The following is a 20,444-nucleotide window of genomic DNA, read 5'->3' on the forward strand; positions in this document are numbered from 1 at the left end:
TGTTGGTTTAACACTGGAGGGCTGAAAGGTGATATCGAGGTAAGAAATTATTATAGTACATTTGCATTCACAATGCTGTTTTGTTACAATAGGAGGTTATTCACTTGGCGCTCTTAGTAAAATGTGTTTTCTGTGTTGATAGCATTAGATTTGGGGAAAGAAAGTCTGCTATTACTGTATTATAAAAACCCTAAAATTGATAATGCATAAAAACTTGAGATGCTTTCATCCTGTTTTAGCTTAGAGACATGTGTGGTGCTGGAAGCCTCCTGTTAATGGAATTAGGTTGTTGTCCTGAGATGATTAAAAACTGTATTCTTTGAATGTGTCAGGCAAACAAAATCAATAATGGCCAGCCCAGCACAAGAGCCTTATGGATATCCTGGGGTTGCATTGGACTGATAGAAAAATAATAATTAAAGAAAAATCACTACATTAATTTGTTTTCCATCAGTCTCCTGAGAGATCATCTTTGCGGTGTCTTTTGGTATCTCATTATACTTTCTAATCAAGGCTCTTTAAAAATCCCTTTTAAGGAACAGACTGTTTTCCCTTCCCCCAGTGAGCTGCTTGCATTGCAGTCATTCCAGTTCCCACTTATTATGTTACAAATGACCGAGGTAAGGCTGACATTTTGTCTGCATGCGAAAGGCCTGGTCAGAGAAAGCTCTTTTAATGATGCAGCCCTGAGCTTTTTTCATCATTCACTATCCCTAATGAAGATTCTTCAATACAATTAAAAATCCCAACATCCTACAGCCAGAGTGACAAAATAATCAAATAATTTTCCCTCTCCAGCCATGTCTATTAAGCCAGGCAAATCTGTTTCCCAGTCAACACAGCTCCTCTGAATGCAATGTCTGAATTGACTCAAAGATCAATGAACACATGAAATGGCGAACAAGAAAATAAACATGTTTTAAATTCCAAATGCTGATGAAGGATTTTCACCCACATCTTTAATTCAACAGTGGTTTTGTTTCTTAATTACCTTTAGCTCTGGTACAATTATGTTATTGTAGACATGCCACCGTTTTTCAGAAAGTCTGTTAATGAATTATGTTTTCAGACAAGTTCCAGCATATTGGTCTTTCGTTGTTTGTTATTGAACGTTATTATATGCTAGCACTGTCTTAACCCAGAACAGGTCACAAGGTTGCAATTCACCCTGTTGCTAATTGTTTGCTCAAAGAAAGACAACAAAAAAATGACACAGCGGCAGTCTTTGCCCAACTGCAGTTTATAGTCTGTTCAAATTGCGATGAAGACAAGTTTTTAGGTTTTTCGATGACTGCAAATTATTGAATTGTGAATCAAACGCCGTGGCAGATGGCTATATTGAGGGCTTTTGCGTCCATCGATTTTTTTTTTAAGAAACAGGATAAAAGAGACACGTATTTCAGTTGTTTATTATTAGGCTTTAAAACAAAATAAACAGTCTAAAAAAGTTAATATGCCCGATCATCAGAGAGGGATAGAGTCAATTTCTCACGTTATATCCTTCCTTATCGCACATGCCCCACATGTATTTTCTTTCTTTCTGCATTCATTTCTGTGACAGAATTTTTGTGCAGACAAAAGTTTGCAGCGTAGAAGCTTTGAGCTGACGTCACTTTTGTTCCTTGAAGTGATGCTGAACAAGCCTTGAGAAGAGTCTGTTGGATCCACACACTCTCACACACATTCACCCAGACTCAATTACTGCCCAATTCTCTTCTATCATCTCCTGCCACCGTCCTCAAACAACGCGAAATCGTAAAAGGAATTAATTTTGGGCTCTTTTGAAAACGAACTCTAGGAGGATACTTCTAGCACGGACACTAAGGTGAGTTATCGTAGTGTGCTTGTGAAGTTAGCTTATGTTATGATTCATAACGTTCAGTTTTTGTCATGTCGCTAGCTTGGCTAGGCTAGCTACGGAGATTCCACGGCTGGTTGGCAGTTCGTTGCAAAAACAGACAGATAGCCAGAGCTAGCTGGTAACACAGACAAACAGGATATCTGCTACACTGTCTACACTTGCCAAATCTGCTAGGTAGTGAGTTGCAGTTGTTGATACAAAGTTGTCACTTAAAAGTAACATGGAATTGTAGCTAGCTAAATTTATAGTTTGTCCATTAAAGTTGCAACTGTATTATCTAGCTGATAACTAAGTTAGATTCCGGGTGGAAACTTAATTATGTGATGGTGTCTGCTTTTTCACTTGTCTTGGCATTATCAGCTAGCAATCTAGAAGTCAGTTAGTGACTGTCCAGAATCTTGGCTTTGTGTAGCTAACAAGCAATAATAAACAGTGTAGCCACACTAGTCTCTTGCGCATTAACTGCAGTTGGTTAACATGTTGTTTTTAAACGTTCCAATGAACTAGGCTTATAGTCGCCATTAAACAGAAATACAGAAACAAAAAAAGTGAGAAAAGATGGGTAAAACAATATTTGTATGTAGCGCTTTATGCTTGGCAGAAATGTTCAACATCGTGTCATGTGTCATGGGCAGAGATACCTATCGACGGGGTTGTGAAGTGTCAAACTAAACTGCTGCTTAGCAAATACATGCAATCGAATCGCCTATTATCAACATATTTATTATTATAAGTTGTTTGTGGTTTTAGTTAATTCATTTGACAACATTATTCACGTTAAGAAGGACGTTCGAGGGGAAACCAGTGGCAAGCAGTGTAGTCCGCTGCGTGGGTCCGAAGCTCCGTTCAATCTTATCTATTGTGTTGCTTCCCTAAAGCGCAGCTGCTGTCTGGCTGAGTTGAAATGTATCCCTTTGTGTATAATACAATATATCCTCCATTTCTCTGCCCTCTAAACACGCTCCTCGCCATTTTGGACAGTTTAAATTCTGGCTAGCCCATCTACGTACAGACAAAAAGTTTCGCTAAAAATGAAAGTGGAGAAAATGACGTAATTTAACTTAATGGCAGAGGCATTTATTCACTTATTTCTATTTGTTTCAATTTTATGAATTCTGAAAATGTATCATGATCCTGAGTGCATGAGAACAAGTGGTGTCTGAGTGCGTGTGTTTGTGTTGGGGGGGGGGGGGGGGGGAGGAGGAGATACACACACACACACACACAGTGTGTAGTAGGTCTACACTATCACTGTTCTATCACTGTTCTATCACTGTTCTATCCCTGTTATATCAAATACTGTTTTACGGCGTGTCCAGGCTTTCTCTTGATGCCTGTTTCACCAGAATTTGGTTAAGCTTATGATTTCTCCAAAACTGCTTGCACATTCGGGATTCATTTTTTAAATAGCCCACTAAAATGTTAAAGGAGGCTGTTTTCCATGTGCTATAAAATGCTCTGTAATGCCAGACCTAAGATTTCTTTGTTTGGATTTTACAGCAAAGGTAAAATGTAAGGAGCAGATGTGAAGTCAAACATCCTGATGTGCAGCCCTCTCTTAAGGGACTGTCTTCCACCTCTCCTATGCATCAGCCTGACATCTGCTTCGTTTTGTGAAATGCTCTGGGAAACCATTTGGTGGCAATGGAGTGAACACGCATCTCTCTCTCTCTGTTTCAGTTTTCTCGGTTTCACTCTGTCTCTTACACAGAAGCTATCCTTCAGTGATCTAATGATTAATGGAGGAAGTACAGCTAATATTCTCTCCTGGAAAACATGGTGATCAGAGACATAACAGCAACAATTTGCATCGTGTATTTTCTTTCTTGTTTTCCAGATCAGATTAAGAACTGACATGTTTGTTGTGACCATTGATTTGTGTCATAACTGTGAATTATTTGGCTGTGCTTTGTTATTGCGTGTGCAGGATTGTTAATTGATTCGACTTTGTAAATAGTTAATTGATAGTAATTAACTATTGCACGTAGTTTAAGTGAAAAGGCAATAAAACATCATTTCCCTTAAGGTCCGTCATTTAGCCTGAATGACTTCAACTGCCAAGGAAGCCAGATAAATCAGATTACAGCCTTGATGTGTTATGCATGCATTCAGTCCTGCCAATGAATCAGCCAATAAATAGATACCTGCTAGAAGGTCACCGAATTTACCTCATATTTATTCAGACCTCATGTCCTTTGAAAGGGTTGCATAGCAAGGAAACTAAATGGTGTTGCGACAAATCACAGCCCACTGATGGGAGGTCTGAAAGCTCATTGTGGCATTTGAATGCTTGGAATATTGCAAGCCATTGTTCTTCAAGGCTGGGGAATCTCACAAGTAAACCGAAGGTCGCTAAATTGCTTGAAACAGCACTTTCTAAATGTTAGCATCCCCTGTGGTGTGATTTAGTGGGTTTTCACCGCATTCATTCTCAGAGCTTTGTCCACTTCAACCCATTTCACCCGGGCCTAAAGATGACCTGGATTAAACCCGGGTGACACGTTGGTCTGTAGAGGTTGACCTGTGTTCACTGAGCACATGTACACAGGCCGGTCAAGAGGCCTCCGCGTCGCTTCAACCACCTCAACATGACTGTGCTAAAGATCATTTACATACATTTATGTAACTTATCAGTCATAATTCGCAGAATAATTATTACACAATGTGTAAAGAAGCATGTGGAAAAGGGCCAAACAATTAAGGAGCATTTCAATTCACTCTGTTAGTGATGACAAACACAAATACTTGGTGTGCCATACAGGTCTTGCTTTGACTGTGACAACATTGTACAGGTTCAAAGATAAACTGGTAAACTCTGCTTCTTGGTGTCAGTTAGGTATTTTTTGTGTCGCCTAACAGGCCCCAGGTGATTATAATGTGTGACCAGGGACAAAACGTGAGTGATCTTCTAACATAGTGAGACATTCAGTAACTCATATTTAATAACAACTAGAAATGACTACCCTCAGCTTGGCTAATTCTAACAAAAATGCTCTGAGCATTGGTGAAGACATCTTACTGTTGATTCTGCCTCAGGACGTTTATGAAAGGAGTGGATGAAATAAGAAATAGGCTGTGTGTTTTGTTTACAGTGTGAAGCTAGGATTAGGCTATTCATACCTTTTGTGCTTTTTGTTATAGACGATGGTTTCTTTGAATGAGGTCAGACCTCTAGTCTACAGAGGCCTATCTCGTGTGCTACAGTCTTGGAGCCAGCCCTCTTCTGCTTTCAGCTGTCTTTAACCGCAGCAGCTCTGGCCGCGATGTGAAAGGGCTCATCGGGTCGGAGGTTTCTCTATTTAAAAGCCTTAACTAGACCCAGCAGTAATTGTGTCCACCGTCCCGATGGCACACTGGCAATAATAGTGTGTTGGCTGTGTGTTGGCTCCCCAAATGTTCCCCTTCCTTCCCCTTTTCCAGAAGCTTGCACTCATTAATCAAAGACCGGGGGCTCCTGCTGGGGGCTGGGAGGTTCATCACATTGGCAGCCGCCGGTTCACTGTAAAGAACAGCACCCAGGCTCTTAACACACGGGCATAAATAAATCTAAGGTCTTTGTATGCAAACCCTGGAGGTTAATACTGTATAATTCAATGTCCTCTCTTTGTTTTTATGATTGATGTTTTTAAACATTTAAGGCTTGACGCAAGTCCTTTTTGTAGGTCAGGGTTGACAACTTTCTGATGGGGTGAGCTGGGGCAGAGGTATTAGAGAGGTGGTTTATTAGGAATATGTCAGGGAGATTACTTTTCTTTGCCCCCCACTCCTCCCTCCGCTCATCTCCCCCTGGTCTATTTTCCCTCCTCCTGAAGATGGTTGTCATAATGCTTTAGTAGAAGCAGGAATGCTTCAGTGATTGAAGTCGCCCTGCTGTGTTAATGGGGCCGATGTTTTGAAATGCCAATAGTTTGTCCCATTTGTTCGTCTGCCCACCGGTATTTGCATCCTTGGCTGAATTTGCTCGTTCTACAAGTTGAAACCACTGAGATTTTCGGAGTGGAGACTGGGATTCTGTGAATTGACTCCATATTCATAATTCAGGAGCAGCTGGTTGAAGAAGGAGCGCAAGGCGTTCAGTGGCTATTAAAAACACACACACACCCCAGGATTGAACCTGGGCAGATCCCTGTTATTTATTGATCCTCCCCGCATTTAAAATCCAGTCACTGCTGCCACAAAGGCTTGCCATTTTAGCTGTGCTAGCAGCACGCCACGACCACTGTTTCAAGCGTTTAGTATTCACAGAACACTGTGAAATGAGAGAGAGAGAGAGAGAGAGAGAGAGAGAGAGAGAGAGAGAGAGAGAGAGAGAGAGAGAGAGAGAGAGAGAGAGAGAGAGAGAGAGAGAGAGAAGACACATTCTGATAGAATGTGTGGGTCAGCACAAGAGCCTGAGCGCTGTGCTTGGTAATGTGCTGGGCTGCTTGCATGGCCCTCAGACGGGGGGGGGGGGGAGGGGGCTCATAGGACCTCGCCACTTCACATGATTGTATTGAAGACAGATGAGCATTTAGGATGATCCCATCCTCTCAACCTTTTAAGAAAGCTTCTCAGACGTTTTCTCAGCCTAGGGTGTTAAAGGTAACCAGTGGCACACACACACTGTCACACACACTGTCACACACACTGTCACATGCGATGGTCTATGCTACGACTGGAAGGAAACACTGATTACTGAAAGCAGACTGTTTTTTTATTGGATTATATCACAGAGCACAGGACTGTTTTAGCTGAGTGTTTTAAAAAGATCCCCAGTTTGGAAGAAGTGGATTATCGGGAGTAATCTGCCGCAGCACAGAGGTGCTTCAGCAGCACAACATGAAAACAGGCCCACAGTAGCATTCAAACAGGCCTTATTCCTCTGCATTCACACATCATGACTCCTATTGGTCATCTGGCTCAAGTCATGTCAAGCTGCCAACTGCATCTGGTGGACGAGACCCACTGACAGACATTGTGCTAGATAGCCTAGATCTTCCAAATGGTACTAGGCCTAAAGTGGATGATAAAGTTGTATGGAAATGTTCCCGTTCTGTGGATCTCTTGACACCCATAATGTCCCTCTGCTGGTCTCCAAGCCAACAGTGCTGTAATCCATCCCAGCTGTGGAGCAGACCATGGAACAGACAACCTGCTGGAACATCACTGTTATTTATGACTCATTACCATAAAGGCTGCAGCTCTCTCCAGGCTGCCCAGTATCGTGGTCTGTTTTGAAGTGACGGTGGAGGAAAGACAGCGCCGTAACGTGAGCAGGTTTCAGCCCCAGCCTGGGTTCAGAGCCCGGCTGGGAAAGGCCTTCATCTGAGCTTGTGGAGTGACCTTTGTCGCTCCCAGCCCGGGGATGAAACGGCAGAGAAGAAAAGGAAGTCCTATCTTTGCTCCACTGATGTTGACACGGCAACAGGGATGGAGAGTGTAAGGAACAGCCTGTCGAAGGGAAGGGGACTGTGTAGGTCTATTCTGGGCTCTCCTGCTCAGGATGTTACTGCTGTGTGTGTGTGTGGGTGTGTGTGTGTGTGTGTGCAGGGAGCAGCCCCTCAGGGTGGGCAAGATCCTGTGTGGAATCCAAATATTTAGAGCAGTTTTGAGCGTACAGCAGGAAACAACTCCTTTGGCGCTCGGAATATTATTTGGATATTGTGCGAGCGAGCTGCTGTTTAGGCCTTTCCGGACCGTGTAGCAAACGCTCCGTCCCTGATATCTGATCAGAGCATCTGGGCAGTCATTCAGTGGACTGGACTGGAGCAGAGACTGGACGACTGTGGGTGAGGACGTGGGGTCAGAGAGTCTGGGTAGCCGTGGGATCAGAGCCCTTCCGCCCAGGCCCTGCCCACCCCTCCTCCTGATCCAGCCTCTGTCACAGGGGCCTGGGTGACAACATAACAGGTTTCTCCACACCGTCGCAGATAAGCCACGTTCCGTGTCAGGGACTGATTCTTCCAGGTGGTTTTGAGCAGCGAGCCCGTCTGGTTGTCCCCTGCATGTGGAAGCCATCACAGCCGTGTGTGCCTGGCGGTGTTTTGATCTTGGTGGTTGTGTGTGGAGTGGCCTTCGGGATCTGTGGCTGCCTGTGCCACAGGCTGCGGCCACTCGATGATGATGATGATGATGTGCTCTGTTGCTGCGGTCAGCCAGCGTGCAGATGGAGCAAATCTCCACCTCCTCCTCCGCTCCCGACGTGACATGGTGAAAGACTCGACTGGTGATTTTTGTTTATCATCATCTGATTCGTTTCCATTAGTAAATGAGTGCGTGATTGGACAAAAAAGGTCTGACTGTAAACAGCCTTTGTGTTGGTCCAGTGAGCATGCTCCAGGGAAGATCTCGTTTGGGGCGAGATCTTCCCCCAACATGTGTGCTTTTCCTCAGATGTTTTCTTCGTCTGTTTTCCATTTCCAGGAAGCTCACCGTACAGAGAGAAGCACAGGGGATGGCTTGGTTGTTTAATGACTGTCATAGCTACCCGTCTCCTCCATGCAGCTTTACTGCCAGTGAAACCTTACTACATGCCATGTAACCTGAGAGGGCTGCTGGATGCGCGTGCAGCCAAATGGCAAGGGGGCCAGGGACACGCTACTCAGAATGACTCCTATCAACACTGGATTATTCCGGATAGATTTGTTACCAAGCAGGCTGTGGCGAGGCATGTTTCTCTAATTAGCACCTGAATGATACCCTGCCTTTGAGTCAGTGAAGATGGAAACATCACTCCTTAGATACCATTAATTGGCTCGAAGCCATTTTGAGTTGAGAGAAGCATCTGGCAGTAGGGAAATGGCTGAGCCAACAGCAGCCAGGAGCTAGATAGCGGTGACTGAAAGCAAAGGGCCTGGGCTCGTGAGCTCTGGGCGCTTTAAGAGCGTCCTGTGTGCCGTTCTGAACAGCGGCCTGACAACACTTCCACGAGGGCAGTTCCTGGAGAGGGATGTCCAAGGAGCGCCAGGTATCAAGGTGGTAGGAACACGACCCTGTGCCTGGATCTAGGCCCTGGGCTCATCTTAGGTCCAATATTGTTTGGATTTAGCCTTTAGCTGTGAAAATAAATCACTGATAATAAGGATCTGTATAGCTCCAGTTATCCCGTGTCTGGATTGTTCTTTCAGGAACTGTACTGGCTGCAAGTGAGGCCTCGGTTAAGAGGCCCGTCTGGGAACGCTTGTTGTGATTGTTGGCCACACTTAATTGGGATTTTATTTTCTCCCTTTTCTCATGATTTTCATGTGGAAACACAACATCCTTGCCTTTCGCCAGGCTTAGCCTAATTGGTGTAATATTGTATCCACGATGAGCATCCCTATGGAAGGCTGGCTTGGCATCTTTAGGGTGAGACGTCATAACATCATCACCAGTGTACTGGGCTTTAACTTTAATTAGTCACATGCCTGTTGTAGTCCATGTAACATGCCTGTTGTAGTCCACGTAACATGCCTGTTGTAGTCCACGTAACATGCCTGTTGTAGTCCAAGTAACATGCCTGTTGTAGTCCACGCAACATGCCTGTTGTAGTCCAAGTAACATGCCTGTTGTAGTCCACGTAACATGCCTGTTCAGTGTTTCCCACAGATTAGAAATCTAGTTGTGGCGGGGAGGGGGGTGGGGGGTTGTCAGACCGGGGGGGGGGGGGGGGGGGGGGGGGGGGGTCGTAATAATTCCTTCGTTAATAATTCGTTACACAGTTAATTTGTTAATAATTTGTTACATTATATATTAATCCTAAATGATTCACACCTTCACAAAATTAACAACAACTAACATATCATTTCTGCATTATGCATATAGCAACGCTAGTGCTAAACAACTATTTAACTGGTCGGCTCCATTATGCCAGGTTAGTAGCTAGCTCCTGAGACTTCTCACCAAAAGAACGAAGGAGAACCTTCCAGTAAGGTACCTAGCGAAAAGTAGCCTCAACTTTCCTCGACTTTTAGCTACGGCACTAACGCTGAAGGCTCGCTGATATAGCTGTCGGTCTTACTAGAACGGCGTATGTATGCATTTTTGCCAACGTGTGCTGACGTTGTGACTGTGCATATGTGAGAAAGACGCATGAGTGACCGAGAGACGGAGGGAAAGCAGGGGAAAGGAAATGCAGCTGAACGAATACGCTGCGTGTTTTAACCTAAATAGCGATTAAAAAAAATGTTTTACGAAACGCAATATGTGGCGGCCGGTGTTGATTCTGTGGTGCACCGCCACAAATTGGTCTATGTGTGGGAAACACTGCTGTTGTAGTCCACGTAACATGCCTGTTGTAGTCCACGTAACATGCCTGTTGTAGTCCATGTAACATGCCTGTTATAGTCCATGTAGCATGCCTGTTGTAGTCCATGTAACATGCCTGTTGTAGTCCATGTAACATGCCTGTTGTAGTCCACATGTCTGTTTTCAATATCTTACTCAGAATGCCGTTTCCCTCCCAGATTGTGTGGACCATGAGTGATGTGTCGAGGCTGGGAATCAGATGTACTTAAGTCTGTTGTTGACACCGGCGTTAAAGTGCTCCGGTCTTCAGCTCCTTCGCATTCCAAACGAACGGAGCCCAGAAGAAAATGCATCTAGTGAAAATAATAGAAATGTGCTGGCTCGCCAGAAATGTTCAGAGGGCTTGTGCTTGTGTGCTTGTTTCTGGTGATGGCATCTCCCAGGATGACGTGTGTTGGGCAGAAGGAGAGAGAGGTTTCTAAAGCTAAGATTACGGCGCGCGTCTCAGGATCCAGAAGGCCTCTAAAGGGAGAAGAGATGCTACAAATAACCACAGCAACAATTTGAGATGACGCGTACAACTGAATGTTACTGTAAAATACGTTGCTACTCTAGACGTCTTTGTGGATGACTAAAATATAATCACTTAACCAGGATACAAACTGGACTACTTCAGTTTGGGCTGGTGTTCACAGAGTGTGCTTTGCTGCCCTGGTCAGTCAGACGATAGTCCTGTTCCAATTTCAGCGTGAAGTTTTTCCTCACGGTCGGATTCAGCCCTTTGTTTTCTTTGATCCCCATAAATGACCACTCTGCTGCAGTGTTTTGATTTGCAGCTGATGTCGAAATGGATAAGGCACCTCCCTGGGGGGCTAAGCCCCAGGAACATTTGCATTTTTATTTTATTTTCATGGTGCTTTCAGGGAGGAATTATGCTGAATGAATAAATCAATAAAAATCAAATAAAGCAATTAAGCTGACTGTTGTTGTCTTGTTTTTCAGTTTGCAGAGTCGTGATGTCACAGACCTGAGGACGCTGTCCCTGGTAAGTGTTTGTTGACAGTCACCCCTCCCTCCCCAAACATCTGCCCCTTGTTTGAAGTCGTCCCCCCCCCCCGTCCCCCCCGTCCTCGTTTTAATTCTGTATTACAAAATTGCAAGTTTACTTTGGTAAATTGGAAATTGTAAGTCTTGAAAGGACAGGCTGGACAAAGTTGTACTCTTCAATTAAAAGCATTATTTAGGTATAGGATTAGAAAATTCCAATTAGACCTAGATTTAACAAGGTCCTCTTTAATGGAATTAGTTTGTGCTACATTACACTTTTCTCTGAGTTGGTGCATTTCTAACGAGTTCTCATTTTGTATAACATTAGCATGTCAAAGTTTCAAAACATATTAATCTGTGAAAGAAGCACTTTCTTACTTTTGGGGTATTTCAAAATAAATTACTGTCAACCAAATTGGGGTAATTGGAAGGGGGCTTGAGCTGTCCTTTGCCTTTTGTTTTTGAATTTGAAAGTGAGCCACTTTGCATACACAGGCTTTGAACAGTTGTTGCTTGGCTGACTCTGTAAATTGTAGTGTTGTGAGGAGGGCTCTCTTAGGCTGACATACGTTTTCTTTTTTCTGACTGCTGCAATTACAACCACATGGTGTGAAAAGCCCTTGTCAGAGTTCTATGTAGTGCCACGCAAGTATGTACAACACATGTTAACACACAGACAATCCTCCATGTTAGGAGAGAGCTTCATACACAGCTCCCGATGGGCTGTTATTGTCAATACAACCGTGGAGACGGTTTCGTGTCTAAACAGGTTTCTCAGATGACGGCGTGCTGAGGGAGATCAGGTAACGGCAGTGTTCTGGAGACGGGCAGTGTTCAGGAGACGGGCAGTGTTCAGGAGACGGGCAGTGTTCTGGAGACGGGCAGTGTTCTGGAGACGGGCAGTGTTCAGGAGACGGGCAGTGTTCTGGAGACGGGCAGTGTTCAGGAGACGGGCAGTGTTCTGGAGACGGGCAGTGTTCAGGAGACGGGCAGTGTTCAGGAGACGGGCAGTGTTCTGGAGACGGGCAGTGTTCTGGAGACGGGCAGTGTTCTGGAGACGGGCAGTGTTCAGGAGACGGGCAGTGTTCTGGAGATGGGCAGTGTTCAGGAGACGGGCAGTGTTCTGGAGACGGGCAGTGTTCTGGAGACGGGCAGTGTTCAGGAGACGGGCAGTGTTCAGGAGACGGGCAGTGTCCATGCTGGACTTCCTCTTTCCAGTCGGCAGTTTTCCCTGTCATGCCTCCCTGCTCTAAGCAGAGACGTCAGAACAACAACTCCCAGAAGTCATCAGGAATCTGCACGTCTCCTTCCTCTAACGCTGTTCCGCTGCACTACAGATGGCTGACGAGGAAACAGTAAACACAGGCGGCCTGTTCTCATTGGACGAGCGATGTCTGTATGTAGGTGTTGGGGCAGCTCAGACACGTACAAGGTTAGCTCGTCTTGATCTGCAGGCAGGGCCCATTAGAAGCTTTATGTGCACAACCCTGGCAGGAGACAGGTCACCCGCAGCTCTCTGGACAAACACAGGCGTTACGGCCAGGGGAAATGAGCGCAGCTCCCGGAATTCTATCAGCCGTGATGCCGGCCCTGTGCGTGTGTGTGTGTGTGTGTGTGTGTGTAATAGAAACCTCCTAGGATTTACTGTGGCAGTCATCAGTAACCTTCAGTTTACGTAGAGACCTGACTACACCACGGAGAAGAGAGGAGAGGAGGGAAGGGGAGAGGAAACGTGGCAGGAAGAGATGAACATGAAGGGAAAGTGAAGACGGCAGTAACAGAATATCACAGACAACCCAAAAACACAGACATTAGTGAGGAGAGCGGATAATATGAATGAACAGCAATAAAAGAAAGAGGTTTGTGAAGAAAGGCTAGCGTTGAGAAGGAGGGAGTAACGGAGAACAAACCAGTGGGAGGAGAAGAAGAGGAGGGAGGGATCTATCGACTGAGGTCACTGTCCTCTGTGTGTGTGGGGGGTGCACCGGGAGGGGGGTGGGGGGTGCACCGGGAGGGGGGTGGGGGGTGCACCGGGAGGGGGGTGGGGGGTGCACCGGGAGGGGGGTGGGGGGTGCACCGGGAGGGGGGTGGGGGGTGCACCGGTGGGGGGGTGAGGGCATTGAGCTGCCGAAAAGCCAGTGTCATTTTTCTATTTTTCCTTTTTAAAATATTGATGTCCTCCTACAGTTAACGGTGTGCCTTCAAAGAGTGTATTCTGTGTCGGGGCCTCAATGGCTAACAGATTGCTGTGGCTCTGTAATATGATGTGGTAGTAAATACTGGAGCCCTCCCCTGTCCTGCTCAGTCCCTGTCGGGGATCAGGGCTGAGGAGGAGGAGGAGGAGCGGGGGGGGGGGGGGAACGCCAGAGACAGCGATGAAAGAACTCTTGTCAAAGTTGAATCATGGTGCCACTGTTGTGGAATTCTGGTCTGGCTGGAAGGACGTTAACTCAGCAGCAGCAGCGACATTCACATCTTAACTTGACCTTGTACACCTTTCTAACAGCTGAGAACACACCGGACAAGTACCCAGACCAGGTTTGGTTAGACCAGGCTTGGTTAGACCAGGCTTGGTTAGACCAGGCTTGGTTAGACCAGGCTTGGTTAGACCAGGCTTGGTTAGACCAGGCTTGGTTAGACCAGGCTTGGTTAGACCAGGCTAAATATGAAATTGGGATGATGTTTCTGAGGTTGTTTTGAAGGCGCTGTCTTGTCCTGCCACGTCCTCGTGGAGCCCAGGTGTTTTAACACACTAGTGAATTATGCAGCGCCATGCTTACCTCACCTACTTCACCAGCTAACAGTTTGGCGCTAGCTCGTAATGCGCTAATTTTTCAACAACTTTGGTCAACACAAAATATACACCCCCCCCCCCCTCTCTCTCTCTCTCTCTCTCTCTCTCTCTGTGTCGTGTGTGTCGGTGTGTACACCTCCCCCTCTCCCTCTCCACAGCACGCCTCACTGCTAATTTGTGCACAGACAGAAAGGATTATTTATGTCTCTTCTGAAGGGCAAATATAGAGAGAAATAATGCACCTTAATGAAGCATGCGCCATGATTCAGTGGTTTCACGGTCGCGCCTCAATTTGCCAAGTGATTGTAGGTCATCTGCAGCAAGCCATTCATCTGCATAAGGAGAGGGGGGGAGAGAAAGAGAGAGGGGGGGAGAGAAAGAGAGAGGGGGAGAGAAAGAGAGAGGAGGGGGTGAGTGAAGGCACGGTGTGGAGATGTCAGGGTTAGGTGTGTTGAATAGGAGCATGGAGGAGGAGGAGCGTGAGGAGGGGCCAGGGGGACTGTGGTTCCCAAGGCTGGGCCTCGGGGTGGAGTGGAGGGCGAGGAGGGGGGGGAGGGGGGGTTCCTTCTAAGTGCTGTATCACCAGCAGATCCCCGTGACCCCTCTGTTAAAGCCCTCTGACAGGATGAGGGGCACAGCATTCAGCCTCCCCCCCCCGGTGCCCCCTCCCCTCCCTCTTTAGAGCGACCATGCCTCCAGAGCCCCTCCCTAACGCCCCCACTAAACTCAGCCAGTCGTAGCAGGATAGACTCATGCTAGTCTGCATACGAGACCGTCCTCAGAGCCCTATAGAGAGGGCCCTATAGAGAGAGAGGGCCCTATAGAGAGAGAGGGCCCTATAGAGAGAGAGGGCCCTATAGAGAGAGAGGGCCCTATAGAGAGAGATGGTAACTAGAGAGAGAGAGGGCCCTATAGAGAAAGAGGGCCCTATAGAGAGAGAGGGCCCTATAGAGAGAGAGGGCCCTATAGAGAGAGATGGTAACTAGAGAGAGAGAGGGCCCTATAGAGAGAGAGGGCCCTATAGAGAGAGAGGGCCCTATAGAGAGAGGGCCCTATAGAGAGAGAGGGTAACTAGAGAGAGTAGCCTAGTTGTTGAGACCACAAGGAAAAAAGACTATAAGAGAAACTTATCGTGGGAGGTGGGGGTGGGGGATTTCCACAGCCCCTTCTGTACCATGATTAGATTAGTGTGTGGTTCCCCCCTGGTCTTGAAAACCTCTGTTCTTGGGGCAGCTTCAAGGTGGAATTGGGAACCTCCAGGGAATAATGATGCCCCGGGATTTAAACCTAAGGGATGGGCTCCAGCCAGCTGCACCACACGCTAATTTGTTGTCAATAAAGTAGAACTAATCATGACGCTTCCCCTTCAGGGGTCAGAGGTCGGAGCGGGGCGGGGCGGGCCTTAGGGCAGCCCTGGCAACGTCCACAGGGGAGGGCTGTGTTCAGGGAGGAGGGCTGTGTTCAGGGAGGAGGTCTGTGTTCAGGAGGAGGGCTGTGCTCAGGTAGAAGGGCTGTGTTCACGAGGAGGGCTGTGTTCAGGGAGGAGGGCTGTGTTCAGGAGGAGGGCTGTGCTCAGGGAAGAGGGCTGTGCTCAGGGAGGAGGGCTGTGTTCAGGGAGGAGGCTGTGTTCAGGGAAGAGGGCTGTGTTCAGGAGGAGGGCTGTGTTCAGGGAGGAGGGCTGTGTTCAGGAGGAGGGCTGTGCTCAGGGAGGAGGGCTGTGTTCAGAGAGGAGGGCTGTGTTCAGGAGGAGGGCTGTGTTCAGGAGGAGGGCTGTGTTCAGGGAGGAGGGCTGTGTTCAGGGAGGAGGGCTGTGTTCAGGGAGGAGGGCTGTGTTTAGGGAGGAGGGCTGTGTTCAGGAGGAGGGCTGTGTTCAGGGAGGAGGGCTGTGTTCAGGAGGAGGAGGGCTGTGTTCAGGGAGGAGGCTGTGTTCAGGGAGGAGGGCTGTGTTCAGGGAGGAGGGCAGGCCCATAAGGGCTTCTCTGTAGTGGGGTGTGCAGATGGTGAGCAGGAAAATTAAATTTTCTTTAGTATCTTTCAGAGTAGTTATGGCCAGCTGCCTGCCATCCCACTTTAATGCTGGCATTGAGACTTCACCAGCAGAGACGCGCACATACACACACACACACATACACACACACACACGCGCGCAACCTACACACTGACTTCATCACAAAATGCACAACAGACACGGTGCTCTGCTAAATGAAAATCCTAGAACACGCAGAGGGCCCTAAAATGACTCGCTGTCCAGATTCCCCCTCTTCCCCTGTTCTGTCAGCCTGAATTCAACCCTCCATGTTTCCAATTCCTATTTGCCTCTTATCATTATTCAAGTGTGAATTAAAAAAATGTGGAAACCTCGCGGGCCTGCTGGTATACGCATCTGAAAGGTTTCAAATAATATCAATGCTAATAAAATGCCCTTCGTCCAGGGGCTGCATAAATGCCACTTAGCTGGATGAGGGCTGGATGAGGGCTGGATGAGGGCTGGATGAGCTGGCAGCCTGCGGTGCCTACAGAGAGAAGATCTGTACTGTCAGCGCTCAGACAGGCTGTGGAGGTGAGACCAAGGTGAACGCAGACTTGCAGAATGGTCGGAAATCATTGATATTCTGACTCGGAGGCTGCAAATGGCTCGGTGGCAGATGGAGTCTTTGTCAGGGAGGAGAAACAGCAGCCAGGAGCTTGTGTTCTGTTCTCCCCTCCAGCCTAGCGCTCGGCCACTCACCTTCCTCCTCACACACAGCCCTCACGCTCTTTGATCAATGATCCCACCGCCACTGTTTACCAGGGATGTGGAAAAAGATTCAAATGTCAATTTTGGGGTGGAAGTTAGTAGGTGGAGGCCGGAAGCTGTTGTTTGCGTAGTCATGACTAAATGATGAGAAGAAAAACAGGGAAAAAAGCGTTGTTTAATCATTGCTAGGAGATCTGTGGTAAAGGATCAGGCCATTTTTTATGTTTTTATTTTGATGTGCTCCTTTTATTGTCCTTATGCTGTCACTTCTGAGAGTTTCCACTCTGAGACTCTTGTGGGGTAGGCTTTTCTGACACTTTATTTGTCGTTTTCTTCACCCCTTGAAATGAACGGAGTTGCTGCACACTTCTGCTGTAATGCAACATATTGTTACAGAGTGCAAACAGCATTACACAGACCTACATCTCACATGAACAAGCTGAGGGATCTGCTATTTGATCTGCTCTTGACTAAATCCACATGTGAATTTCACAGGTTTTTGCAAGAAAATGAAAAGTAAGCATGTATGTTTTCCCTTGCCAAGCACTGGAGATGCAGTGTTTGTGAGTAGCTTCGATATATTTGTCTTTTGTTTAACTATTAGGATAATTGATTTGACAAAACCTGCCTGATCGTTAAACAACATTTGTAATGGATTACCTCTAATGACTTGGTTAGACATCTAGTTGCAAATGAAGGAAGTTCTCTCTGCACATTTGTTCCAGAATTCTAATCACACTAATGCTGCTTGTCTGTGTTTATTTCAGATAATCAAACTCCTAAAGTGGCTCATAATGTTTCAGTTTAAAAGGACGGGTATGTAGGCCTAGCCTATTCTTTGTGCAAATAATAATAATAATGGTAATGTAGTCAGAAATTGTAGTGTACATTGTTGCAGAGAGGAAACATGCCCAGAATAAAGCAAGGGTAAGCAATCATCATTCTTGGCTGAGATCAGATTCAAGGTAGGAGAGAAATATTGAAAGGTCAGAGAAAAGAAATGAGGAAAAGAACAAACGATGCAAAAAGCGAATGACACCGAGACCCTGGTTTTAATATGGATGCATTTCAGCTTGATGGTTGATTTCATTAGCCGCTCTCATTGTTATGCATCGACTGTTCTCCTGCAGCAAAATGAATATTGTATTCACATGCCCTGAATATTCAGGAGGAAATGTTTGGATTTTGATGGCATCCTTCAGTTAAAAAGGAAGCTATGCTTCCCTGCTCTTCATGCAAACAATTAATGCAATTCCAACAATTGTCATTCAGCCCAGATGTTGTGTAATTTGTAGAGTGGCGTTAAGGTCTAATTTAGCCAGGCATATTATGTATATATTTCAAAGTGTGTATTATATTAAAGATGTGTGTGTGGGTCTATATAATATATAGACACACACATAAATAAATTGCAAAATGTGTGGGAAAGCTGAAGGCAGTCCTGAGCGTCTGAAGGCAGAGTGTGTGTTCTTGGGAGCTGTGTTCCCTGTGTCTCTGCTGTGGTACAGCTCTCTGCTTTTACAGAGAGATTAACCTGCCAGCCTTCCCGACCCACGCACGTTTACGGCCCCATTTACAAATGCTCGGCCGTGCTCGCTGGAGAAGCAGCTCTGTCTCGCTCCACAACAGCCGTCTCGTGAAATGGATGGTGTGTGGAGGCTTTCCTCACACTGTGAACCAGGTAGAGATCACTGTGGGGGCTCCCCCTCGTCAAACACTTTGACTGTAAAGACCTGGTGCAAGGCTAGCTGGACTAGCTCTGGGTCTGGTGCAAGGCTAGCTGGACTAGCTCTGGGTCTGGTGCAAGGCTAGCTGGACTAGCTCTGGGGCCCAACAGGAGAGGGGGCCTCTCTGCTCAGCCAGGGCTCTGCTGTCCTCTAGCCTGTTAGAGATTGTGATCATTCAGAGGGAGTGGATGGTGTTTCTGTGGGTGTGGATGGAGGGTGAGGCCAGGGTACCATGCCAGGCATCTGTCCTCCCCTGTTTCAGGCACGGCTGCACACAGCTTCGAGAGGCCAGCCTCGTCCGGGCGGCCCCTCGGCCCACTGAGGTGCCGTGGTAACGAGAGCTGTGTGCAGCTCAATATTTTTTTTTCTTCTTTTCTTTCCATTAGCAAGGCTGTGTGTGCGCGAGGCGCTCTGTTTCACACTATCTTCCTACACCTGCACCTGCTATGACAACAACAGCAGAGAAAAGACTGCTTAAAGGCCAGACTCACAGATGTTAGGAATACCTTTACTAGCCAACATGAAAATGCAGTGCCAAATAGGACTGACATGGCACTGATATTGCTAATATTATTTTATGGCACATCACAAATTATTTATAATTAGATAGGCCATTCGTAATAGGATAGAACAGGGTATTATCTCGTTTCCTTCGCAAGACAGAGTGTTTGGCGAGGAGGGGATTGGCGCTGTGTGTGTGTGAGAATGCGCTGTGAGGTGCTATGACAGGGCTCCCAGGGTCCTGTGGTCACAGGTGACAGTGGAACCTTACTGTTCCTGCATGCAGATGAGCACAGTGCAGATCCTTGGGGGTTCTAGTCCTCCTGCTCTTTAGCCTTCCACTACCTCTGCAGCTGACATGACAGGGAGCCATCAGGAATGTGTGTGTGTGTGCCTTTTCGTATGTGTGTGAGTGAGCACTTCAGGAATCCCAGATCACTTCACAGCCCTAACCTGGGAAAGCTTCTGACTGGCTGTTGACGTGGACTGGAGATACTTAGAGCCCTGAACAGTGTTGGAGGTGGAAGGTCCTCATCCTGGTCTCTCTGCTGGTCCTCATCCTGGTCTCTCTGCTGGTCCTCACCCTGGTCTCTCTGCTGGTCCTCACCCTGGTCTCTCTGCTGGTCCTCACCCTGGTCTCTCTGCTGGTCCTCACCCTGGTCTCTCTGCTGGTCCTCATCCTGGTCTCTCTGCTGGTCCTCACCCTGGTCTCTCTGTGGTCCTCATCCTGGTCTCTCTGCTGGTCTCTCTGCTGGTCCTCACCCTGGTCTCTCTGCTGGTCCTCATCCTGGTCTATCTACTGGTCCTCACCCTGGTCTCTCTGCTGGTCCTCACCCTGGTCTCTCTGCTGGTCTCTACCACTCCCACAGCCGCCCAGCTTGCGTGACAGTCCTTTGGGCTGAGTCCAAGTCAGGTGTCCAAACCCTGTGTTACCAGCATAGCTCCAAACAGGTTCCGTATTGTCCCCATGTGTGTACACACAGCATGTGCTGCTTCAGATAGCCAGAGCTTTTGATACATAAACAGTTTCTCTTACAAGTAGGGATTTTAGATGTGGTGCCCACATTAGGCTGGAGTGCAGCAATCATTCATATCTGGGAAATGTTCTTCTATTAGCATGTCCATGTGTATCCTGCTCAGGCTGTTGAGTGGTCACAGGCGTCACGCGCCCCATTTAGACCTGCTGGAGACAAAGACACACAGGAAAGACCAAAGAGGCATGATGGAAATGTTCATTTTGAAGAGAGAGGCTTCTTTTTAGAAGATGGCTCAGAGGCAGACAGGAAATTAGTTATTTTCTTCACACATTCATCAAAATAAAAATAGCCTGATGAGTCTCCCCAGTGACTCTCAGCCCTGAGTACTGTCGCCGTGGAAGCCACAGCTGCACATGCCATGCGCTCACTGTTAAATCTCAGATGAATTTCAGGTGTTTTTGAGCAATAATAAATTCCTCCCTCTCTGTTCGCTTCCCCCCTCGCCTCAAATCTTCTGTCTTCGGTTTCATCTTCCTCTCGATGAGATTTTTTCATTTAATTACATTTTTGGGAGAAAAACAATAAGGCCTATTTC

General features: G+C 46.9%; 1 protein-coding gene across 1 annotated transcript in view; it reads left to right on the top strand.

Moving 5' to 3' along the window:
- The first annotated feature begins 1,606 nt into the window (after positions 1 to 1,606).
- Positions 1,607 to 20,444, top strand: part of LOC124484924 (bromodomain adjacent to zinc finger domain protein 2B) — a 69,469-nt gene continuing 50,631 nt past the window's right edge. Inside the window, 2 exon segments of the mRNA XM_047046047.1 lie at positions 1,607 to 1,825; positions 11,069 to 11,111. The gene's annotated coding sequence lies outside the window, so the exon portion shown is untranslated.

Source organism: Hypomesus transpacificus, chromosome 23, assembly GCF_021917145.1.
Source record: "Hypomesus transpacificus isolate Combined female chromosome 23, fHypTra1, whole genome shotgun sequence".
Taxonomy (NCBI): Eukaryota; Metazoa; Chordata; class Actinopteri; order Osmeriformes; family Osmeridae; genus Hypomesus; species Hypomesus transpacificus.